Source organism: Lissotriton helveticus, chromosome 3_1 (genome assembly GCF_964261635.1).
Source record: "Lissotriton helveticus chromosome 3_1, aLisHel1.1, whole genome shotgun sequence".
In the NCBI taxonomy this organism is placed as follows: Eukaryota; Metazoa; Chordata; class Amphibia; order Caudata; family Salamandridae; genus Lissotriton; species Lissotriton helveticus.
This window is the reverse complement of record NC_136061.1, coordinates 1,289,835,151-1,289,856,989: the sequence shown is the minus strand read 5'-3', so window position 1 is coordinate 1,289,856,989 and position 21,839 is coordinate 1,289,835,151.

Below are 21,839 nucleotides of genomic sequence, written 5' to 3'. Positions count from 1 at the left end.
GGACGGCATCTCTTTTCTGCTCCGTTCACGTCTCATGACGACATGCAAAAGGCAGCCGCGTGTTTATTTTTGTATCGCGCTTTCACTAAGTGAAAGTGCGATGCAATTATAAACAAGCGGCTGCCTTTGAACAATGCTGAGAGCTTGTTTCACTCTGTTTTCAAAACAAGTCTTTGATTTCTTTCCCTTTTTACATCGCGCTGAAAACCATCTTCTTTATAATTGTATTTAACCGATGAAACATCAGTGATGGCTGGCGGACTTTAGAAAATGCACATTTCAAAATGACCAATGTAAGTAGCTTAGATAATTAACTCGATCAACATTGGATAACTAGATAACTAAGTAGTTGGGGTGGTTTACGTAAGCTGTCAATAGTATAACGCTTTGCATTATGTCTGATCATGTTGAAAACATTTATTGAGAGTTTAACCTGTTCAATTTTCCCACCCTGCACCAGCGGCGCACAGAGGGAGATGTGTTGTGCATCTTGCACGCTATAGCAGCATCAATTAACAATAACAATAATAATCGCCAATCACAGCAAGGTTTAGGGAGTGTAGCCCGCTCATTGGCTGGTCAGAGGGTCCTAGACAAATAGTGAAGTAGGTCTTCCATTCTGAACGCAGCCATCATTAGTGTGGACGGGATGACCGAGGCACCCCGACAGGCTATGAACCAGCTAGCTGATCTCCGAGCTGCTGTCTTGCATCATATGCACATAACATATTGAATGCTGAGCTACGAGTTTAAGTCATAGTGAGTTGGAGACACTTCTTGCTGATGTTATTTAAATGGTGTCAGAGGACTTATTCATCTATACTGATGAAGCTTTTTGTGACATTATTAACTCTACTGCTAGTGTAACTTTCTGATATTGTACTGCTATTGTTTCTTGAGACTTATATTCCATGGAATTGACCATTAGCGTGGCACGTCACCCGCCCTCTTTAACTTGAATTGTCGTGTTGGTCCGTAACTGGGCAGATCTATTTAACCTGAATAATAGCTCTGCTGTGCACTGGCATATTACTTAAGGGTCTATCTTTTAGCTATCACACTTGTCCTTTCCAAATATATATGTTAAGACAAATTAAGGGACTTATTGGAAGGGGCACTATTAAAGAAACAAATGGAGGCGAGAACATATGGTATTTACAGCTTGAAATCACACCGATCATATCCTGAATTCCAGAATGAGTATGTTTTATTTGGTTAATAAATGGTGTCACAAAATAATAAAGTATCACATTTTAAAGTAACGAATTTTGACTCAGTTGCAGAAGCTTGGTTGCAGAAACTAAAACGATTTTGTGTCTTAATCAGTCTTAGAATCAAACGAAAATTCATTGCGTTATGAACAGAGAAAAAATAAATCCTTGAAATCAAACTTTTGAAAAGAAGCACAAAAAAACGTCATTTTAGACTAAGACTAGGATAGACAAATTTAAAACTGGAGCTACTGAGACTATAACGGCAACTTAAAACTGTTAATAAACACTTTCAGCCCTGCTAAGATACCATGCAACACAGGTTAATCTAACGCATCTCAGTGCTTTTTCCCACATGAAGCAGTCAGCATACAAATTACAAACGAGGTGACCTGTCATTCAGTGCCCCCAGTACCAGGTACACAGAGGCTCTTAGAATACCCAGGGTTGAGAAGGTGTGAGAGAGTGCTGTGTGTGTTCACTCACACCTCTAGGGCCAGCTTGTTTACATTTACGTCAAGTGGTTGCGGAAGCAATGCATCCAATGCTTAGTTTGCAAAAAACATAAGTGCCAGGGCCCTCGTCAGGAGGCCACTGCCCTTTGCACCACCCATTGCCCCTGCCACGCTGCCAAGGACACCACAAACAAAACTACTAACCGTCCCGCTCCTACAAGTGTGACAATTCAGGCTAGTCAAGGCCCCCAAATCTATAAGAATGGTTTGGGTGCCAGATATTAGTCATTTTTAATGCCTTTGCAATACTAAACAACTATTGTTTTGCTCATCTCTAAATAAACACGCATTGGCATAGCCAATAGGTCTCGCCTTTGGGAACTTATAAGTGTTTAGGCATGCAACAGTTGATGTTGTTGCATCAAGGATATTGTTCCGCTTAACTAAATACTTATAAGGCCCCAAAGGCGAGACCTGTTGGCTATGCCAATGCTTGTTTTTAAACATGATTTTAGACACGTTCTTCCCCACATCCTGACAACAATGCCAATAGGGACCTGAGAGGCAAGTCAGTTGTTATGCGCACTCTTTGGGTGACTTGGGTTCTTATTCTACATAAACACCACTATAGTTTCTTAAATAAAACACAGGAGAAGTTTTTTTACAGCGCACATATTGAAGTCATGTATTTTGAGGTTCTCTTGTATGTAAATAATGAAGATAAAGGAAAGGAAGTAAAAAAAGAACATTGCCTTGGATCACACAATTTGGTAAAGTTGGGATGCTGTGATTAATCCCAGGCTTTCTGGTTTCACATTGTGCAGTTCAGCAACTACATATATATGTTTTGCTTCCCCTATACACTTCATACCACAAAACCCACCTGCTCGCAAGCAAACACCATCCCACCCATCCCTTGCCCGACCACCCTGCTGGCATCAATCCGGCCCTCGTCACATCATGGACCAAACTCGCGCAGGGAGAAAGAGTGAAATTCTGGAGAGCCTGCACCACAAAAACAAGTGTGTCTCCTCCCGTCTCAGCTGGCTCCTGGAAGAGTCACAAAGGAGCCGGGGTAGGGAAGGAAGGGGTAGGGGAGGAGGCTTTCACAAGCGCTGTTGCTCAAAGCAAACCAAAAACAACCTTTGAAATATAACACTCAACGGATGCACACTGCGTGCTACTGCTCGTAACCGCAAGGTGGATGCCGTCATCATTTTAAGAAAAGGTGGGACAAAAAACCGCCTATGGCCAATTGCGTACTTTCATTTTTGAAAGCCACATGCAAAGGCCAATTAAATGCCACTACAACACGCACAAGCTTGCTCGAAGTCCAGAGTGATTCCGAGAGGTCATCTCCTAGTGCAGCGCATGCACGCTGCGCTAGACTCGTCCTAAAAAACAGGCACAAAAATCGAAATGCAGGTTTTTTTCTGTAACATGGAGCCATCTGGTCACTCTTATTTTTTCCAGGTCAGAAAATGGTGACTGCCTTCACTCCTATTTAGACATGAGAAAGGAGCAGAGCATTTTTGGAATCCCCCCTGGACAGTGCCGATCCTGATAGATGGTTCTTAATTGGGCAGTACTTACGGTTGACACATGAAGAGCAAGGAGGAAGTATGTGATGGCAGAACCAGAACCGGCTCCTAATTCAGGGACACAACCTTCCATTGCATTGTGAATGAGGGAGAAGGTAGACGTGGGCCACTGAGACAGCTGCTGTGCTTGTGGATTACTACACACGTGTAATAGCATATTATTGCTGTCTTCCAATGGCTCTGGGTCATATTCCGCTTCAAAAGTCCTCACCTGTGAGGGCTTTGCAGTGATTTCAGTGATCACTCTCTACAGTGCGGTTCACTTTACACACACCACCAGGGTCTCACGGCATGAAGCTTAAAATAAAATGTACATCAAATATTTCCCATCCCTTTGATATGAACAATATAAAAGAAAATTGCAGTTTTCTGAGAAATGCGGTTTTATATACTTTGATTCCCCGAATGATTTTGCTTTGGTTTTTTTACTGTTTGTACGAGAACTCCAAAATTGAAGCAAAACTTTCATGATCTCTTTCTTCACTTTATGATCGATGCAGAATGCGGTGGTCAGTTTCTGTGTATATGATTGTCTGTTGCTTCTCTCATGTCGCTATTTTGGGGAATATTATTCAAAACTGTACCCTTTTCTTTTTAGGTTTCAGGGCTTGTGCTGTCCTTAAGAAATATATTGTTTTTAGTATAATTTTAAAAAGGATTTCAATCCCGTCTCCTGTCTTTCCTGGCTTCTCATTGGTTCCTGTGTGTGCTACTTACTTTTCCTCCATTTCTATTGGCTGTAGCAGATTTTCCTGCATTTACCAATGCTTGTTCTGTGTCTGCTTCTCTTATCAGTTTCCGTCGCCAAAATACTGTTAACATCTGCTTTGGTGGAACAATTTTTTCATAAAGTTTTGCTTTTTTACTCTTGTAGCCTATTTATATAACACCCAGGTAGATTACGTGATTTGCATAGAATCACAGGATGTTGAGATGCAGAGATTTGTTCTGGGATCCCCAGCTCTCAAGGCAGCAGCTCTGGCCACTGCACCACATCCTCTCCAGTCCTGTGTTATTTGTCAGGGAGCTCTTTCCTTTTCCTGGATGATGCTTGATAAAAACAGTACTTTATTAATCACATAGGCAAAACCGATGCATTACCAAAATGTGTTTGAGTTCATGTCTCATTGGTACAGAGTTCTCCGTGTAATATATAAAGGTGGTCGAGCTACTGAAAACTCATACCAGGCGCAAGACTGATACCATGCTCTAGCTCAACTCAAGTTCCTAGTGGAACTCACGAGCCCATAACGAGACAGCTTTCTAACTGCCTCGCTCCCCATAACATGGATGTGGCGTTGCGGCCAAAGCGGTTGCGTTTGGAACTTGGAAACCAGGCTTGAGTCTCTGCAGACACTCAACAGCTTGCGATTCTGGGCACATCGCTAAATCTTCCCACACCTCTAAACAGTGAATGGTTACCTGTGTACCATAACTGGTTCTCATGTAAAGCGCTATACCTTCGGGTAACGTTTTTGCTGTTTAAAAAATGCACAAAGCGGTACAAAGCCTTAGCACAAGGAAAGACAAATAGATACACGTTTACTGGCTAATTTGTACTAGTCAAACCAAAAAAAGTCTGGATAAATTGCAACTTCCATGCTTACATTTTGTGATCTTAGACAAATATTTCATTTCAGCAAAAGTCTTTTTCTTCATTATTGCGTAGGAAAGCACATTCAAATATGTGAGTTCAGAATACCAGCTGTACAAAAACCTATTTTGTTTGATTTACTAGACTATTATGCTCCTGTATAATAATCTCGGTCCTCATATGGGGTTTACATACCAACTGTCTTGCGTTGTTCATTATTGGTTTATGTTTAAAAACTATCACTTTTAATTAATACTTTTCAGTGCAGTTCTACACTGTAGCATATTAATGTCAAAGCTCCCATGTGTTCAGCAAACGTTTATGAATTCTGAAGAGACTTTATCATAATTTAGGGGATGTGTGTTATATGATCTATATAGCAAACATTTTCAGGGCTCGCTTGTGCATGGGCTCTAAGATCCGAGCCAGACCCTTGGCTGGACTCTGGCGCCTGTTAATTAGTTGGCTCGCCCACCTCTAGTTATGTATGACTCCTACAACCAGATCTACCTTTAATCCACCAGCACTTTGCATGCGGGAACTTGAGGTTTCAATTTTAATATTGTAAGCAGGGGATCAAAAAATACCCGAATGAAAAGTGATGGCTGAAAAGCTAGGAACTGGCCAAGTGCGTAACACTTTGTAAGAGACCACTTGACAGATATGAATGTCTCTGAATGTTCCTAAAGCTAATTCACGATCTCCAAATCTGTTATAAGAGCTTTCAAGATGGTCCATGTCAGAGAAGAATCGCTTATCCAAATTTGTTTTTATCAGATGCATTCTAGTAATCGTAGTTGTGCATCTTTCAATGTCAAGGCAAGACTGGAAGCCTAGAATACAAATAAAGACTACGGTTGGATGAGTTACTCATGCCTAATTTGGTGACTTCAGCAAAGCATCTTTGTTAATAATGTAAAGCATTTAGGTTGTTGTGTTCAAAGTGTGAGTGGAATTTCCTTCTCATGTATGTAATCCTTGATCTTTGACCTAAAACCACAAGTACCTCCACCCAAAGAAAAAAATCAGGACTGAGAAATCCACGCATAGCTGGCATCAGTAGTGATACAAGATGGCTTCAAGCCAATAGGGACATGATGGTCAAGGTTTGGGACATCTCTTTAATTCAATAAGGCTTTTCTGCTTTATTTATTTTTAACAAGTAGACTAGCCACACTGAAGACCCATATTACAGTTAGTAGTGGAAAATGTTAAAAACTTCGCCTGTGAAACCTGGCAAATTTGTTACGTTTACATCGGCGAAGTTGGGTAAAGTTTAATCACTTTGCCTAACTTTACCAACAAAAACTTTTCCGTCATACCGGCCCACACAACTGGGCAGGTTTGCGTGCACAGGATTCTCCACTCATGAAAGATAGGCCTTCCTGTAGCTGATAGATGGCCTTCGGGTGCACTGGAATTGTGGTATTGCATGAGGCTCTGCAAGCATTGGCAGATGCTCTGGTTCCATGACATTGTGCCAGAAGGAGTTCCTGGAACATGGGGACCTTGGCTAGTAGGTAAGGAGCAATGTGGCAGGGCAAATGCTAAGAGTGAGGCGGACATGTTCTGAGGGGGGGCTGCTGGTGAGTTAAATAAGGGCATCTACTATCTCTGGCCCCTAGCAGCAATAACTAGCAATTTCCAGTTGCCTAAAAAAACCCTGAATGGGATACTCTGTTGTTTTATTTTCTGAGGCGAGACAGAAATAAAGACTTTTTATTAAGATCAAAACAAGCCAAGATCCTTCACATATGTGAGGCACAAATGATAAATATATGCAGAAAATTGATTTCAGCACGTTAGTTTGTGGGTTACATAGGTTTAGCAGTAAAGCTGAACGAATGATGCAAATTTAGTGGCAATTTCAATGGAAAGCGTGCTCTGTGTAAAAGTTGGAACCCTATTGCGCCATTTTTTACTCATTTATTTAGGACAGTGGACTCCAAAATGAACCACAGGGGACACACTATTCGCACCCCATTCTTCAGCTCAATGGAAGTGGCTCATTTGCTACACTTTGTGTAACACTAGGATTTTTTACAATCTTTATGATTTCACTTACATACCATTGACGGCAGCGATCCCCTCTGAATTTTTTGTCCAGCGCCTCGAATTATTAATATAATGAGTTTTAATAAAATGTGGACTGACCAGGACCTCAAGGGCATCAGAACCATGTATATGTCAAGGAGTTCAAATAATGCAACTAGGTACATTAAGTAGTAGTACAAGTGGAACGTGATTCATAATCAGGTTGTGGTGTGTAATAGGGGTGACTGTAGTTCATCAAGGAGGGAGTTCTAAATTTTGAGGGCATCACCAAATAGAAGTGGCAAAGAACCATTTGGTTTCTTAAACTGGGGGTCTCAAGATGGATGTCAGATCAAAAGCTTAGTGGTCTGACGGTTAGCTTGCTGAACAGATACTGAGGTGTGTTTAGGTGTACAGTTTGCTTGGGTAGCCTTGCAAGACTTTCCCATGTCAGCAATGTATATATATTTTTCCAGTTAATCTAGCACAAACTTAGTACAAGGGCCTCAGAGAGTGTACAAGAGGACCAGACTTTGTTTATTTTTAGGCATGGGCACAGTGGCGTAACGTAAAACGATGCTACCCCACAAGGAAAATTTGTGAGGAGACACCACTAATTGTCACATCTCACCCATATGAATTTGTCTTTGGCTGAATGGGGGCTCCTGAAAGGCTGGGGGTTCCCTCTGCTCTCAGGGGTTGAGGGGTCTGAGTTACACCCCTGTCTGGGGAGGTTAAGCGATGTGCCCAGAATCACAGGATATTCAGCTGTGGATGGGATTCAAACTTGGTTCCATAGGTCCAAGGTCAGCAGCCCTAGCTATACATATGCATGTATGGGGCATTTGTACAATTTACCTAACTAAAAAAAACTGTGAAGCAATGCATGTGGTGATGGCAGAGATACAATGAATGAGAATGTGGGGAAGGATGTGAGGTTCACATAGGGCGTGTAGACTGTTTGCAGTCTCATGAGGTAAAGTGTTGGTCAATAAATTGTGTTTTCAGTTCTTTCCTGATTTTCAGAATGATCGGGCGGCCCTAATGGAAATTAGAATGCTTTTCCAGATCGCGGGTGTGTAAATGGAGCAGGCGCTTTGCATATTTTTTTGTTTCCTTCACTTTGTCATCTCCACTTTGATGGTGTCCTGGTTGTGGACGTGCCCAGAGCTATGGGAGATGGTACACTTGTCATCAAGATAGATAGACTGATGACTTTATACAAGGTGCAGTTCGTCTTGGTGTTGTGGGCCGTCACAGGCATCCATTGGAGTTCCAATGGGGAGCTGATGGGGTCATATTTCTTCAGGAATGTGGTATGCTGGGCATGAATGATATCCTTAAGGTGCCAAGCTTCCTGTTGAAAACTGTGGTTTATCAAAGGTACAATGAGCATATTGGAAATGACCATCATTTGGGTGGTGTACCCAAAGATCTTTGGTTTCACTGATTTTGCTGCCTGTAGAATTCTGTGCACTTTACCCTTGCTAACCAGAGGTAACGTGCTGGTGCTTCCCTCTTTAACATAATGAAATTGGCATAGCCCTGACAGGCATATTTAACTTACTCTGCATGCGAAGTTCCCTCATTGGCCATTCTATTCTTGGACTGGATCCCAAGTAGTGCATGAGCAAGAAGCTACGTTTCCATGCCCTTTCACTCTTCATCAGTGGCGAAGCGTACTTGGATTTGTGCCCATTCAAGCATTGGCCCCTTTTGATAGGGTTTTAACCAGCAACTGCTGCACATGTACCTTCTGTGTGTGTTTGTAGGGGTGGGAGTTACCCATCTTCTCATCTCTGTGTTTATTTATTTTTTCGTGCAAATGGGAAAAATGCACTGTTACATCTTTGTGGTGCGTATTCTGTATGATAATGAAGCTAGAGAAAGTATTTCTCATAACAAAAGCGTGCAACATTAACTTTGTCAGTGCTTGATTGGTTATAAGAAAGATCTTGATCCATTCGATCATTTAGAGGACTTACATGCAGGTGTAGGTAAGAGGTGGGCAAACTTTTAATTAAGACAACATAGTCTGGTGCAGTCTGAATACTATCCTGAATTCCATTTTCCCAAAGCCGGTGCAGATCGACTGTGCCCACCTCAGGTTTCTGAAGCCAGATATCCTCCCCAACATGCATCGCACATCAAGATGCATTGGAGTGTTTTTCACTGCACTCACCTGAGTGGCAGCCGGAAACCTGAAGCCACTGATAAAGTCAGCGGTGTCACCTATTTCCCTCGTTGCTGCAAATACTACATTTGATTTTTACGGTAGCGAGGAAAAGAGATGGAACATGTCGCTGCAGGAATATTGAGGTAAGCAAATACCCAACAGAGCCCACTGGTGGAAGTGGAAAAATGCCCTCTGCAACACAGAGTGTCTTTCTAATACCTATTAATTATTATTTATTTTTTATCATTATTTTCTTGAAATGGCAACTTGTGTGGTCAGCATCTTTGCCTTAACCTAGAGAGGTCATCTGGTCATGCCAGCTCAAGTGTGTACTTTACACCGGCCAATTGTGGGTGGCAAGATCCGGACAGACTCACTGTCTGCAAGTGTAGGACGTTCTGTGCATAAACAGTGAGGTCACAGGTGTGCTTTGGGACTACTTCCTGAGGCTGCGCTCCATAAGGCATGTGTATAGGAGCATGAGGTCTTTCACTTTTTGTCTGCAGGGCCCTTTGGTTTTTCCCTGTCAGACCATTCATCTCCCATTCCCCCTCATCAGACAGGGCTCTCCACTCTTTTTAGATCTTGCCTAGGGACAGCTTTATTGCTTTCACTGACTAATGTTTTTCAAAGTAATAATAATGCAAACATATATTCAAATAGTTATTATACAGGGGTTTTCGGTCAGGTCTCTTCTTTCATTGATTGGCTCAAATGTCATTGGCATTTAGTTTCTGCCAACCACAGTATACAGCGTGTGGCAATGGGTAATAATTTTTCATCTTTGGAGCTCTTCACTGTAGTTACGGCCTTTTGCTCGCCCAAATCCGTCTAAAAAGTAAACCACGTCCTTGCCAGAGCTGGTGGGCCAGCCCTGCTTTCATTTCAGCTTTCTAGTAATTGTTTTTCCATTGATCTTTAAGTTGGGTCATTATGTGTTTACATTTTTTTCCAAACACGTCCATGCCACCTCTTTCTGGCAGCATGTTGACTATTGATTACTTTTAAAGTTGTAATGACTCTTCAATATATACTTATATCAAATGCAGGTTTACCTATTGGCTTTGCCAATGGTTGTTGATAATACACCCACACTTTAATATCATTAGTTAACGAGAGAGGCAACTCAATCATATAAAGATTACACCCAGGTTATATTCTGACTGGATGGTTGCACTTAGCCATAGTACTCTCCAAACCACTTTTTTAAGATATTAAAATATGATTTGCTGGAACTATAGCAAGATCATTCTGAAATTGTCCGATTTGGTATTCGAGAAACCTTAAGGAACATTGGACGTGCAGGAGTAATCTACCCCATCTTTGAACAATATATGGGTTCTAGGCCAACAGTTAAGAATCTAGCAGTGCTCCATGACAAGCATCTTTTTATGAATGCCAAAGAGACCCATGTTTCTAAAACATATCCTTCCATCTGGTGGAAGACTATTCATAAGTTTCACCATCTTCAACCATCAACAGTCCTGATGATAATTGGGGCTGTGGATAATTCCCACTTAGATAATTCAAATGGTCTTTATCTAGGGTGGTCAAGGGCTAGTCTAGAAACTATAGGCTCAGCAAAATGTAGGTAATCGAAGTACTTTGTAGGAGACGCCACATCTCGTGGGAAAGAAGATATTTACATTGACCTGATTGATGACCATATTGCTTCCAAGTACATGAGTTTACTAATCAAATGTTCTCACACCTTAGCGCCATCTTACATGATGGACACATTGTACTTTGACAAACTATGAGGGAGCTTACATCCTCTATTAAATATCTTCTTAGTGTCTACACTTTCGTCATTTAACTATGGGTAAGGAGGAAAACTTTTTTTCAATTAGTATCATTGGAGACATTTAGGAAGGACTGTTATGTTATTTTATGAGGATTTGTATGGCACACTTATCACCCTCTGGATATACAGACGCTGAAGTAGAGGAGTAGGCCTATGGGGTCCTAATTGAATAGGCAGGCCTTCAGCTTCTTGCAGAACTTGAGGAGGGATGCGGGATCCTAATGGTGTGCGGATGGTTGGTGGTGATGTAGGAGAAGGAGTGTCCTCCTGATTTGCTCCTGTGGACTCATGATATATGCACGAGGTTGTGTGTGGCTGAGCATAGTTGCCTACTGGGTTGGTGGAAGTTGAAGGGGTGGTTGCAGTGGCGGCTGGCATGGCTTGCAGGTGGTGAGGCGGGCGGCGGGCCTGCTTGGGGGAATTTTTAAAAAAGTACCTTGAGGCCGGGTCCCGTGTCTCTGCTCCTGCCCTCCTGCCTCCGATTCCAGGAACAGGAAGCAGGCAGCCAGTCCCCCTTTCCTGTAATGCAGCCTGCATGGAGAACGGGGAAAGTGCACATGACTGGTTTGGGCGGCCAGAGACGGCTGACCAAACAGTCATTGTTCACTAAGGAGTGGGCAAACCACTTCTCCCCTGCTCCAGGAACAGAGCAGCCCTGCCTACCCACCCACCTGCAAAGCAGCAAGACATGAGGCATAAAATAACAATAACTCTAAGTTATTATCATTTTATGTTTGTACTTGACACTGCTTCCAAGCAGTGTGGTGACGCTCCTCTGGCATAGCGGAGGAGCCGCCACTAGGTGGGTGAGGTATGTTGATTTGATGTTGTGAAGGGCTTTGTATGCATGGGTGAGCAGTTTGGATTGGCATTGCATCTGGATTGGTAGCAATTGTAGCTCTCTGAGATGGGGCATGATGTGTGTGCTGTGGGAGATGTTGAGGGTGAGTCTGGCTGCAGCGTTCTGGGTGGTCTGAAGTCTTTGTATGAGCTGATTTATTACGCTGGTGTAAAGTGTGTTGCCATATTCTAGTCTGGTTGTGATGAGGGCCCAGGTGACTGTGTTTCTGGTGTCAGTGGGGGGCCAAAGGAATATTTTGCGGAACATACTTAGAATAAAGAAGCAGGAGGAGGTGATGGACTTTGCTTGTTTGTACTTTGTGAGTCTGCCATCCAAGAGTATGCATAGGTTTTTGGTATGGTCAATAGGGTGGGAATGGGTCCCAGGTCTGTTGGCCACAAGGAGGAGTCTCATAGAGAGCTCTTTTTTCTGAAGTACAGGACTTCTGTTTTATCCGTTCTGAGTTTTAGGCCATTTGCTTCATCCAGTTTGCTGTGTTTGACATGCAGGTGTTGAAGTTGGTCCCCATAGTGTGGTTGTTGTCTGAGGAGTAGAGGATAAGCTGGGTGTCATCTGCATAGCAGACAATGTTGATTTCATGGGGTCTTGTGAAGTGAGTGATTAGCGCCGTGTTGACGTTGAAGAGGGTAGTGCTCAGTGATGATCTTTAAAGGCACTCCACAAATAAGGTTCTTGGTTTCGGAAGTCTAGGGTGGCAGCCTGACTCACTGGTTCCTGGTGGAGATAAAAGAGGACAGCCATCACAGGGGAGGCCCATGTACTCTGGAGTTGTGGAGACTTGTGAGGAGGGTGTTGTGGGAGACGAGGTTGAAGGCTGTGGAGAAGTCGAGTAGTATGAGTGCTGTGGTTTCCCTTTCTCCATGATGGCGTGGATGTCGTCAATTGCTGCGATGAGAGCACTTTTCATGCTATGGTTGCTGCTGAGTCCAGACTGCATGATGTCAAATAGGTGGTTCTGTTCATGATGGTTAGAGAGTTGTTTGTTGATAGCTTTCGTCACAACTTTGGATGAGAAGTGCAAGAGTGAAATGGGTTTGTAGTGGCTGAGATATTTTGGATCTGCTGTGTTTTTTTTTTTTTTTTAGGGTTTCGATGATTTGTGCATGTTTCCAGTTGCTAGGGAACATTCCACTATGGATGAAGATGTTGATGATGAGATGGGAGCTGGTCAGGGTTCCTCCGAGGTTGTAGATATGATGGGGGCAAGAGTCGGCAGGGGCCACAGAGTGGATTGTTCTCATGATTTTGTCGGTGTCTTCTGGTTTGAGTGGTTTCAAGTTTGTGATCTTGTGGTCTGATATGGTGGTGGTGGCAAGCCAGTCAAAGAGTTATTGTGTCTTGGGGTGGGGGTCGAAGATGCTGTAGATCTTGAAGATTTTGTAGTGAAAGAAATCAGAGAGGTTATTGTAGAGTTCTTGCGAAGGGGTGATGGAATTGGTGGCGACTGGGAGGTTGGGGAATTCTTTAATGATGTTAAAGAGTTCTTTGCAGTTGTTGAAGCTGTTTCACTGCCTGAGAGTTAGGGCTGTTTTTCTTGCCTCGTAAAGTTGGGGTTTGTATTTTCTGAAAGCTGACTTGTAAATGTTTCTTGATGTGGTGTACTGGCTAGGCCTCAATTATCACCCCAGCTGTTTACAGTGGTGTTTGGAGTTTTAAGGTATTCAGTGTACCAGCTTGAGTGTCTGACTTTCTTCAAGGGGGCTAGGGTGTTTGCACTGGTAGTGCTCGAGTTGTTGTAGGCTTTGATGTTGGCATGCAGGTTGCAGATGAGGGTTGGATGATGGGCATTGAGGGTGTTGGTCCAGTTTGTGTCCTTTATCTTGTTCCACCCATGTCTGAGGATGTAAGTAGTCTTGGTTGTGGGGAGTTGGATTGTTTTGATGAAGAAGTGGACAATGGAGTGGCCTGCCCCAGTTAGCGGAGTAGGTGGGTGAACTTGAACTTTTTGCTGGCTGTGAGGATGGGGTTGAGGGTATCTCCTGCATTTTGGGTAGGGATGTTGACGATCTGGGCAAGTCTGAGGATCATTAGGCTCTTGAGTTGGGTAATGGAGAAGGGATCTTTTCGGTCATTGAGATAGAAGTTGAGGTTGCCCAGTAAGATGAAGTCATTCAAGCTGATGACGACAGGGGCGATGAGGTCTGTGAGGAGATTGCTGAAGGTGGTGAGAGGGTCAGGCCAGGGGGTCATTAAGCTAAGGTGACATTAATGGTAGTTTGGTAGCCGATCTGTTTTCAGAAGTGCATGTGTTCCATGAAGGTTGTGTTCTCATTGGTGTAAGTGTTGCAGGTGATGAAGTCTTTGTGGATAAAGGCGAGTTCTCCTCCTGGTTTGTTTGCTCTGTCCTGGCAGAAGAATGTGTAGCCCCGTGGAATGGCTGTAGCAATGGTGGGCGTGGTGTTCAGCTAGGTCTCTTTCAGGAAGAGTTTGTCTGGGAAGTGTGCACAGATGGTGTCCTACATCTCAGTGGTTTGATTCTGAGAGATCTTGTGTTATGGATCATGTATGGGCTGGGTATGTTGTGCATGTGAAATGGCAGTGGGTGCATGAGAAAGGTCCTACCCTAGAACAAGGTGAGGCGTTGAAATAGGTGTGGTGGCAGTGTCCAGTGTTGAGTGCATGCAGCAAGGAGGCTGTGTAGCTGCTACATTTGGTCGGACCAGAGTCCATGGTGCTGGGCCCAGTCCAGGTATAGACGGGCGCAGATGGGTTTGCCTTTGGCATGCCTTTGGTGCACCAGTTCAAAAACAAAAGTTGATGGACAGAATGCAGAACAATGTTATACATTCCCCCCAGTACAGAGATCTGGGCCTAAATCCATCGTTTTTTTTGCACACCATGCCGTTCCAATTTGAACCCAGCCATACGTAAATCAGTCTTGACACTGTGTCCCATGGGAACAGTCCAGTCCGAACTGCCAAGCCAGGTCCTCCCTGGACAGGAAACAAACATCCTAGGACCGGTTTCAGACTTTCAGCCCTCATCATCCAGGATAGCTTGATTCCAGTGGCATGGAGAGCATGGGACTCACGTCTGAGTATACCCATCCCACTCGAGGTGACAAATGCAAAAACAACAGTTGATGGACAGAATGCAGAACAATGTCATACATTTACCCTAGTACAGAGATCTGGGCCTAACCCCATAGTTTTTTGCTCACCATGCCTTTGCAGTTTGAACCCAGCCATATGCAAGTCAGTCTTGACCCTGTACCCATATGGGAACAGTCCAGCCTGAACTTCCAAGCCAGGTCCTCCATGGACTGGAAACAAGCATCCTAGGACCGGGTTCGGGCTTTATGCCCTCATCAGCCAGGATAGCTTGATTCCAGTGGCATGAGAGCATGGGACTCACGTCTGAGCATACCCATCCCACTGAAATGGCATGGTGAGCAAAAAAACGATGGATTTAGGCCCAGGTCTCTGTACTGGGTAGAATGTATGACATTGTTCTACATTCTGTCCATCAACTGTTGTTTTTGCAACTGTCACCCCAAGTGGGACGGGTATGCTAAGACGTGAGTCCCGTGCTTTTGATGACAGGCACCACACAGCATATGCGTGACAATGCATTTCAGTGCGGTAATGCGGAGTACCACACTGAAATGCGTTAGTGTCACACCCCATGCGTGATACTTGGCAGGACTGATTCTGTCCATCAACTGTTATTTTGACAATTATCACCCCGAGTGGGACGGGTATGCTCAGACGTGCGCCCGGTGCTCTCCATGCCACTGGAATCAAGCTATCCTAGCTGAAGAGGGGTGAAACCCCGAAACCGGTCCTAGGGTGCTTGTTTCCAGTCCAGGGAGGACCTGGCTTGGCAGTTAGGGCTGGACTGTTCCCATGAGGCACAGGGTTAAGACTGATTTGCATATGGCTGGGTTCAAACTGGAATGGCATGGTGAGCAAAAAAAACAATGGATTTAGGCCCAGATCTCCGTACTTGGTTGAATGTATGACATTGTTATGCATTCTGTCCATCAACTGTTGTTTTTGCATTTGGTGCGCCAGCAGCACGGCTGCCATTAAAAAGGTCCTGAGCAGGGGCAGCACGAAGGTGGAGGGAGGTCTAGGGAAATTTAGGAGCAGGAGGCGGCAGAAGGCACATGAGGGAGATGCAGATAAAAAGTGGCAGAAGACTGGAAAGCATAGGAGGGGGAGGCGGGAGGCAGGAAAGCATGGGAGGAAATAGAGGAGAGCAGGGCAAAGGAAAATCCGACACAAGGCAAACTGGCAAAAAGTAGCACAAAGAGAGAGTGGTAAACAGGCACAAAGAGAGAGAGTGAAGAATGGAGAACGTGCACAGGGTAAAGGCAAAAGAGAGAGAGAGTGAAAAGGACTAGGAGAAGGGCACAAGAGTGAAGGGCGAGAGGATGGAGTGGAGAGCAAGTAAGGAGTACAAGAACAAGGCGGGCCTTGAGGTAACGAGGCCTGGTTCAAAAGGACCTTAGACTGGTTAGAGGACCAGTCCAGGTAAGTGGGAGATGGGGCCTGGGCACGTGCTCTCCCCTCCCTTCTAGCACATTTCAAAACTAGTCTCAAAACTCTATAATATAATGAGCTTGTTTGTGCCTCTCTCTTCCTCTTTTTCGACATTCCGCTACTATCCCTCGGACTATCTGTCCTTCTTTGTTTACATGCTATTAACATTAACACTCCAGCGCCTGAAGACACCTGTGTAGTAGTGCCCCATGTAAGTGTTGTCATTCATTCAAGTTACTGGCATCCCAACAAAACTCCTGTGTTGGTTCTAAATCGGAGCACCTAATCTTGGGAGCTACCAGCAGCAAGATGCCTAATTGTCTCTATGAGTCAAAAGTGGATTGATTTCCTGAGTGTTGCTGGACAAAAAAGTGCTATTTTGCTTAATTTGTTGAACTTGATCTGCTTTCAAATGGGATGAGCTTGTACTGGGGCAATCGGAGTCCAGGTACTTATCAGTGAGTGAACAGATCCTGTCAATCATCACAGTATGCGGGTGGGTGGGAGTCATAATACATCTTGGGCCACATTACACAACCCATTGTTGTGTGTCATTGTTTGCGCCAGGCGCACCTTTATAAAGGTGAGCCATGCATAAACAATGAAAATGTACCCTATTACGATGAATGCGCTGCCCCCAGGGCAGTCGCGAACTCTGCCCCCGGGCCGGGCAGCGCATTCAGGTGAAAAACAACAGCTGCTTTACAGACGCTCCATTTTTTTCACAGTGCAGGCGGCAACCCACTTGCACATTTGAAGGGGATTAAGGATTCCCTTGCAGGCAGGTGCAACTGTACCCGCCTGCAAGGTGATATCTGGGGGGGTCCATGGGGTCCTCTTTCCCCTGCCAGAGGGCTGCCATCAGGGGGGCACCAACAGTGCGCCACCTTTTAGGTGGTGGGCCTCCTGACTTTTTTTTGCCTCACTGCCTGTAGTACGGCGCATGTGCAGTGTCAAAGGGATTCCCTCGTTTGCATAGGGCCACTCCCCCACGCAAATGAGGTTACATCCCCCACAGATAGAGCTGGGACTTTATGTGCGCCAGCACTATCGGTATTACAGAAGGGGCCGCAACAGTGCCTGCGACCCCTTCTGTAATACCGAAGTGCCCCGGGAGCGCGCCAAGCGGGCACATATCCTTGTTCCACCTCGGTCCCCCGGGGCACACTCTGTAATACTGCCCCTGAGGGCTCGGGAAGGAGGGGGGGCGGGGGGACACAACTGCCCAGCTCCAGCAGCACTGAGCCCCCTAGAGAGGGGAACTGGTGTTGTTGGCAAAGAACCTATGGTAAAGGGATGTCTTGATGTTTCTGCCTCCAAAGCTATGTCGGTTGAATTCCATTAAACACCGAGGTGAAGAATTATTAATTCCATATCTGGGAGAAGAAGCATCGTTGTCTCCCTTGTCTAATTATTGTGTTCATTGTTGTGAATGGGTGTATTGCGTGTTGTGAATCCGTGATCAGCTGTCATACTAGCACATTGTGCGCTCCGTCGCGTCCCCTCCTCACCCCTTCGCCCCCTCTCCCCGACTCCCTCTGTTCCACTCCCTCCGGAGCGGCCACGAAGGCGTTAAACGTTACCAGAGTCTCCGAGGGAACATCTAACGTCTAGAACGGCCTCCCAGGGGTAAGCTGGGGCTAATTGTGGGTGATCGGCGCCCGCTGCCAGCTTCTTGTAGCCGACTCCAAACTCCGAGTCAAAAGCGGAGCCTGAACCCGAACAAAGCCTCCCAGAAGGCGAGCCAAGAGGAGGCAGGGAGCTGGCAGCCCCGGCGCCGAGATGAATGGGCCCGCGATGAAAAGGGAATCTCTGAATGAGGGGGGAGGGAGTGCGGGAGGAACCTTGGAAGAAGGGACTGCGAGCCAGGAGGAGAGGAGGGCTCTACTACGGGGAGGGCGCTCGGAAAGCTGTGCCAGGGAACGGGACCACCAATAGGGCTTTGAGAAGAAGGGGCGAGGACAGCTTGAGCCCTGAATGAACCAAACGTCCGAAATCCCTGAATGAGGGAGGAGGAGGAAGGTACTGAAAATACGGGGAGGGGTAAAAATCTTGTAAGAAGGAAACGTGAGAGGGGAAGAAAGAAGTGTCCTGGGGATATCGGGATTTAAACAGGACCGAGAACTAGACAATGCAGCAGGAGTAAAGCAGGGACCCACCAAATTGGGATTTATGAAGAAAGAGTGGGGTGGTGACGGGTATTATTAGCATAGACAAGAATAGAATTGTGAGGAAAATTACTGAAAGTGGGTGGAAGGAAGGTTCTAAGGGCAAAGGAGAAGGGCACGTGCCAGACGATAGTGTGAGAGAGGAAGAACAAAGGCACAAGGGACATTGGGGTTTTACAAGGGCCTTTCAAATGATGGTGCGATCGGAGAAAAGGGCTCCAGGAAAGAGCAGTTCATGGAGAAGTGGTGGGTGGCTATTGAAGCTTCAGCCTTGAGATGAAAGGGGCTGGGATGAAAAGACAAGCTCTGAAGGAAGGCTTGGGGTCGGCAACGAACTGGAAACACGGGGAGGGAAGTGACCCTGAATTGAAGCTGTATGAGAGAGGAGGATTTAAGAATATTGCACACATAGGTTTTAAGAAGGGAGCTGGGGAATTGAGGACAAGGTGGGAGGAGAGATGGGAACAAGTATATACTGATTCAAGAAGGAGGGATGGCCGCTCCAGCCCAGAGATGAGAGGGCGTGTGAAGAAAAGAGAACCTCTGAAGGAGGATGAAAGGAAAGGTACAGGGGACAAGGAGCAGGGAGTGATCTGGAGTGAGGGAAATGCGAGAGAAGAGGAGAGGAAAACAGAAGACTGTTAGAACAGGGGATTGAAAAGGGGGCTGCTACGAAACGATGGTGGAAATAGGTGAGTGAATGAGTTCTGAAAATAGAGTCTAGGAAACAGTAGCTCCAGTACCGACAGGAATGGGGATGTTATTAAAAGGGATGTCAGGGGTGGGAAAGTGACGGGAACAAGGGTGGAGAAGGTCAGAGAAAAGAATGCTAGGAGGCCTGAGATGATGACGTGAAAGAAAAAGAGGTGCGGTGAAAAAGAAGTGTAGCCAGCAGATTTATTAGAGGTGAAGAATGAAGGGAAAGGGCAACATAGAAAGTAACTTAGAACAACAGATCAGGAGGAGGTGGAAAGGTGCTGGAAACTTGGGAAAGTAAGGGGAATGTGACTTGAAGTAAATAGAGTGGAGAAGGGAAAGATTTAAGAAGAAAAGGAGTGACGGGAACTGAGGAAATTGAGGAATCATAAGGAGAGAAGAGAATGAGAAAGAAACTAGAGAAAGAATGGAGCGCGGGAGCTAAAAAGGAGGAAGTGATGGACAAACCTGGGATAAAGGGCGAAGGGAAGGTGGTAGTGAGGAGAAGAGAAGACTGATTTGGAAAATGAAGACTAAGAGCAAGGAAGAAGTTAGGAGGAAAACAATTAGCTTTGATAAAAGAAAAGGGAAGAAAAGACGAAGGACTGGAAACCACAGCAAAAGAAAAATAAGAAGGAAAATGTTATTAAGGCAAAACAAAGAGGATGGAATAGGTCTAGTGATTGGGATTATAGACAGAGGAGGATGGATGTCGAATGGAATGAGGAGAACGAGAGAATGGAATACAATGAGTACCATTGACGGGCTCATGGAGGAGAAGAGGACAGTGAGAAAAAGTGAAGTGGTGGCTGGTGGCAAGGGAGGGGAGAACTGGAAAGAGAAGAAACTGATGAGATACAAAGGAGAGGTAAAAAGTGGAAGGAAAAGGGACCGTGACGAAGGGAAAGAAGAGGAGCATATACAACAATCATACAGGCACTAAATTCACACAGAGCAAGGAATATCTGAATGTTGTTAATTACTACTTGGAAGAGACACAAGTTTACTACACTATTGATAGTAGAGAATGATAGAAGCGCATATCAGCAGTCAAACCGCAGACTACTGATATGCACTGCAATGCCATCCAAAAATGTCACATTTAATGTGATATGTTGACTCGTGATAAAATGCTACTCCTGAAGAGTTGCCTCCCAATTATGGGGCTCCCGACATAGTGATATATACAGGGCCGGCTTTAGGGCACTGCGGTTAGCGCACTGGGCGCTCACCTGTGGAGGGAGGGCTGACCTCAGGGAGGGACTCCGTGTTTCGCAATAACTTAAGTTTGGAGAGATGAGGGGCACTTGTGCCCTGTGGTAGTTAGAGAATCTGAGGAGGCAGCCATGGGGTGTGGGGGAGCCAAAAATGATTGTCGCACCGCGCGCCACCAGCCCAAAGCCGGCCCTGGATATACAACCCTCCAAACTTGTATACCGAAGACTGAGTTTGCAAGCAGCATCCAGTGACAGTAGTCAAAGTAAGTCACATGCTTGGCTGGCTTGTAATGCATCCAATTATGACTGTGACGGGGACGGGCTATCAGCCTCTGGTGAATGTCTCTGGCTCTGAAAGCAGCCCTCTCTTTCAGTTTTTACGTTGGCATGACCAGGTGACCCTATCACCTCTCATACAATAGTGCCATGATTGTCTATTCCATGTACAGTGCCCGCGGCTGGCTGTCCTCGGTGGTTGCCTGAGGATGATTTGTATGCAGCCGGTTGGCAGCAGCTTTCGTTCTCACTGCCGGTGGAGCCTGCAGTTTCAATAAGAACACAATTTGCAAGGCTTTCCCACCAAGTGAGAAATACATTGTGCTCACTTGGAAACTGCGATTGATCAAACAATTTAAAATAAATACCTCTACTGCTTCAATGTACCCACCATGCTTATTGACAAGAAAAACATACCCCACCTCGCCACCTCACGCTTCCACATCTCTTTGCCTCTTTGTCCTGCTCCCTTTTTTTAAGTCTGACTACAGACAGCTCTGGCGAACTGAAAGCCTGCATGTCATGAATTTTCAAAGAAGTACATTAAGCGGAAGTACATAGAGACAGTAGGCTTTGGGTCAACCCTATTTAGCCATTGGCAATCATGTGATTTTCGTGGCTTGCCAATGCTTGAATAAGTTGTGGATCAAGGCCATGGCATTTTTTGGAATCTTAATTTGTCTTTTTTTATATTTACTCGCATTGGGTTTAGTTGAGGAGGCAATATGTAGTAATTTTGTTAGATTGCTGGTGCGACAAAGCATGTGTGTTTTTGTGGTGTTTACTGAGCTAGCACTGCAACATTTTCATTGCCGATTTGTGGCTTTTTATTTACAGTATAAATGCTTAACCTCTTATTAAGAATCAGTGCTATTCACTAAACTCCTTTGCACACTCATTTGTTATGCTTAGCTGCCATGACAGGATGCTGTTTTATTTGCATGTTTTTAATTTGACAAGGTAAAGACGTCTGTGAATATATGGTTGTATGTTAAGATAAAGTTATAATGCAGGCCCTTTGTCAAAAGTATCTGCTGTGCAATGTTTTCCCGTGTGTGCCTTTTAAGATTGCTATTTGCAAAAAAAAAACATAACCTACTGGCCTCTTTTCATGGCACTTTTCTTTGAGGTCACACCATAAATCCACTAATAAATTTAGTTAGCAAATGGGGTCTGCCCCCATCTCCTATAGTGTAGCCCAAGCTGTTGCTTCATTATGGGATTTTCTCCCAGACAGAGTTGGCAACACACAGGAAGTTGC